Here is a 4,832-nt window from a genome sequence, read left to right on the forward strand (position 1 = left end):
ACACGTGAATGCGTGTGGCTTCGCAGAATGATAAACCACATACAACAGTCATGTGGAGTTGATTCTGTCGAATCACCTACTATTATCTACGAACATAATGCAGCTTGTGTTGCACAGATGCAAACATGATACATCAAGAGCAATATCATCAAGCATATTTCCCCTAAGTTGTTTTATCCCCATGAACTCCGGAAGAGTGGGGAAATCAACATCTTGCAAGTCAAATCATGTGACAATTTCTCTGATCTATTTAGAAGTCTCTACCAACTTCAAGATTCCAGAAATATATTCATGAAATTGGTATGCGACGGCTTCGAGATTTACAAGAATCAGGGGGGGTATCTTCCTGAACTACTCCTATTCAAAGCATCATATTATACTCTTTTTCCCTTAGTGAGTTTACTTTACAGGTTCTCATCAAGGTTTATAATGAGGTAATATCAACACAAGAATATATGTCATATATCATATTTTCCCTACCGGGGTTTTTAATGGATGTATACAAGACATATTAATTATTCTCTAAACTTACCAATGAGTTTTATCCTTTCAAGGTTTTCTCATATAAGTTATCAAAGAGACAATAATCATTATGTGTTGAATCATTTTCTCCTTACTTTTCCCACCGGGTTTTAAATGCGTTTTCACAACATATAAAATACTATTCTCTTTATATTTTTCCCACAGGGTTTTTGGGGGAGTTATTCAAGATAATATACGCTTGTGATCAAGACCAATATTCTCAAAATTATACAAGGAATACAAGACATATGAGAAGCAGCTTTGTTCAAGGGGGGGGGGGGGTGTTAGAATTACAACCGACTCTCCCGAAGGGTCGCTTAGCCAACAGACATTTAGAAACCCTCATTAGATTAGGCATTGTTTGTATTCTGTCCAAAGCGTTGTATGGACGCGAGCGTCTGTACGGGCGTCTTCTAATATAGCAACTGCCATCTCTTCGTAAACACGCGTCTCTACGTAGGTGTCTCAAATCCTTGTACTACCTCTGCCCATAAAAGGATGTCTTAGATTTATCAAATTTTAGATGTATATAGACACTATTTAGTGTATAGATACATTCAAATTTAGACAAATATAAGACATCTATTTATAGACGAAGGGAGTATAGAACACAAGTTTTACTCTCAACCTTGTGAGTTCTAACAGTTAACACGCGACACTCCTCCGGTGGCCGGCCATTGGCGTGTGTCCCTGGCCCTGGGCGACTCCATGCATGCATAGCCAGAGCCCGGGCCGCGCCATCCCGTATCCCGGCCGCCGTGCGGTATCGGGTGGAGCTAGCGTCCATGTCCGCAGACGGCAGGCGCACGTCTCCCCGGTGGCCACCACCGGGACAATCTCGCTACTTGTCACTTGTCACTTTGCGAAGAACAGTGGCAAGATCGCATCCTACCTATCACGGCCATCAGCTGTGACTTTCTCTGATCCATTCATCGTGCCCCGGATCTAGCAGTACACAACGCAGCCATTGCCTCGGTTTAGCAATACTGGAGCAGAGCACCGCCTCGCTAGCTCGAGTATTTAACACTTCACTCTCTCTGCAGCAGGGGAGTCTGGAGGATCTCTCTCCTTCGCTTAAGCGACGGGGATGACCAGGGCGTTGCTCCTCGCGGTTGCTATGACGGCGGCGGCGGCCGCTGTCGTCGTCGTCGTGTCGTCGAAGGGCAGCTGTCGCCGACGTTCTACGACGCGACGTGCCCTGCGCTGCCGTCCATCGTGCGTCGGGGCATGGCGCAGGCCGTGCAGAAGGAGGCACGCATGGGCGCGTCCGTCCTCCGCCTCTTCTTCCACGACTGCTTCGTCAATGTACGTTTTGGTTTGTTCGGGCACCAATGCAATGCACGTCCTGTGCTCGGTAGCACTGTGAGCTGATACGTGCGTGCATGCGCAGGGGTGCGACGCCTCCATCTTGCTGGACGACACGGCCAGCTTCACGGGCGAGAAGAATGCGGGGCCCAACGCAGGCTCGCTGCGCGGCTACGAGGTCATCGACGCCATCAAGGCGCAGGTCGAGGATTCCTGCAAGGCCACCGTCTCATGCGCCGACATCGTCGCCCTCGCCGCTCGCGACGCCGTCAGCCTGGTCCGTACCCATCTCACTATCTCTCTCCGTCTCTCGTGTCGTATGCTCATTTGCTGACTTGCTGGCATTGCTAACGGTGGTCGCGTCGCGCGCGTGCAGCTGGGAGGCCCGAGCTGGACGTTGCAGCTGGGCCGGCGGGACGGTCTGTCGGCGAACCTGAACGCAGCGAACGCTAACCTGCCACCGCCGGACGCGACCCTGGCCGACCTCCTCGCCAGGTTCAGCGCCAAGGGGCTCGACGCGCGCGACCTGACCGCGCTCTCCGGCGCGCACACGGTGGGCTGGGCGCGGTGCGCCACCTTCCGCACCCACATCTACAACGACACCGGCGCCAGCGCTGTGGACGGCGCATTTGCCACGCAGGTGCGGGGCAAGGCCTGCCCCTCCGCCGGCGGCGACGGCAACCTCGCGCCGCTCGAGCTGCACGCACCCGCCGCGTTCGACAACGGATACTTCCAGGACCTCGTCGCCCGCCGCGTGCTCCTTCGGTCCGACCAGGAGCTCTACGGGAGCGGCGCCGGCGACGGCGCCACGGACGCGCTCGTGCGCGCCTACGCCGCCAACGCTTCGCTCTTCGCGGCGGACTTCGCCGCTGCTATGGTGAGGCTGGGCAGGCTGGCGCTCACCGGGAAGAGCGGCGAGGTCCGGCTCAACTGCCGGCGAGTGAACTCATGAGTCGAATCTGTCGATCATCAAATGATGGTTTTTTTTTTTTTTGCGGGTATCAAATGATGAATTCTTGATGTACGTCTCGCAGAAAGCGTAAATGCTGGGGAATATAGTCTGGCAAAGACACAATCGAGTGGTGTGTTTTGGTAAATACTAGAATTTTTTTTTTCTAAATGCTAAGATTCTTCTCGCAGAGAAGCAGAATTAGAAATGTTGGTCCTGCACTCGAATTTTTTCCCGTTTGGATCGGCGCGAGAAGCCCGTAAAAATGGTAAAAGTAAATAATAACCGTTTGTTTACTTGTTTAGTTTGGAAAATGGCGTCCATCAATAACTGTAAACATGTTCGGCCCGGATTTTTTTTTGGATCGCGACCGAAAACCCAAGTTGACCCGTAGTTGTAGGGGTTGCTGAAATGAACGCGAACCCTACTTCCCCCATCCTTTACGCACGACGAATATTTCAGCTCCTCCCATTCACGCGCAACCGTCGCCGCCACCTCCGTTCTCCGCGCCCCCACCATCTCCTCCAACGCCGCCGCCAGATCTAGGCGAGATGAGCCTCAGTTCGACCTCGTCGGCCGCCGACGGCACGTCGCAGCTTTCGCAACCCTCTCCCGTGGTGCCCGTCTCTCCCGGGGCGAGTGGAGCGCTGCGACCCCTGCCCAGGTTGCGAACTTGGTTGCGGCGATGAACATGAAGAAGCGGAGGCGCTCCGGTACACACCTGGTCCGCAATCAGGTGCCGCGGGCAGCGCTGTTCTCACGGCGGTCCTCGCCCAGGTGGCGGCGGGAGCTAAACCGAACAAATCCTGCGCGAAAGCTCCATCACCGGGGCCGAGGGGGAAGAGGGGGAAGATGATACGAGGATCCCATCCGATCCTCCTAGGTGTTGCCCGATCTTTAACAGCTAGAACCCGGGTAGATAGATACCTCCAATTACGCGCGGAACGCAACCTTAAGTAGGGGATAAATCTAGCAAGCAACGTGATGGAGATCACCACGCCTCAAGACCAAAGCACGACAATCCTTGATGAACACAAGAACTTCCGCAACAATTATAATAGATAAACGGTGGCGCCGTCCCCGGAGGGATGTTTCACCAAGCACACACGCGATAGCGTCTAAACTTAACTCAAACTAGTTCTACCTTGGTTTGGACAGGCCCAAACCAAACTGACTCAACTCAATAAAATACCTAATTGGTCCACATATGACCATAGATATAAAATACGATAACTAAGATAACTAGCTAGGTGGAGTCCTGAAATTGGGCTTTACCTTGGCCTTCATGCCCGTATCATCCTCCCCCTTCAAGAAGAGTTGTCCCCCAAGCGTGAGGGTCTTCTGGAAAAAGGTGACGTGATATGAACATCACACGTCTGCGCCGTCTTCAAGTCTTGCCTGCCTACCACACCACATCCTCCCTCTCGGCGTGCTTGACTTGATACAGCATTTGGCGCCTCCTTTCTTCTCCACATGAGCTTGGACTTCGGTGCCAATACCTTCTTCTTCTGAGGTCTTGATGGAACCCTGTGTTGCTGAATATGAACTTTCTTTCTGCCACCCTGCAAACGAGTAATGCCTAGGCCACAAAGTTTTCGAACACGACCATCATTGCCTCTATGCATCCGCGGTGTCACGAAAAACTGAACTGTAGTACTCCTAGCACAGTAGTGCCGCTGCCCACTATCTCCTCTGACGCGGTCGCCTCCCACTCCTCCCACGCGCATCTGCGCCATATGCACTGAAACACTATCAACACAAACATCATCAGTCTGTATACTGGCATCAACACAAACTGGAACTGTAACACATGCTGCAACATCCTCATCAACAATAGGATTAGCTTCGTCCGGCTTGTCACCAACAAGAACTGGCTTGTCATCTACAGGCACGGCTGAAACATCACCAACATCGATGCTTGGAACATCATGCACCTCATGCTGCACTTTAGGCTTGTGCAACCTCTCCTTGTGTACCACCAACTCCACATCGGACTTAATATGATCATCACCCATAGGCTTCAAAGTCCGATGTTTGCCACCATGCATAAAAGAAT

The 4,832-nt window shown here is 52.2% G+C and overlaps 1 pseudogene; it reads left to right on the forward strand.

Moving 5' to 3' along the window:
* The first annotated feature begins 1,609 nt into the window (after nucleotides 1-1,609).
* Nucleotides 1,610-2,779, forward strand: LOC124664948 (annotated as a pseudogene).
* Nucleotides 2,780-4,832: the final 2,053 nt, after the last annotated feature.

The sequence above is a fragment of the Lolium rigidum genome, chromosome 6 (assembly GCF_022539505.1).
Source record: "Lolium rigidum isolate FL_2022 chromosome 6, APGP_CSIRO_Lrig_0.1, whole genome shotgun sequence".
NCBI classification, from domain to species: domain Eukaryota; kingdom Viridiplantae; phylum Streptophyta; class Magnoliopsida; order Poales; family Poaceae; genus Lolium; species Lolium rigidum.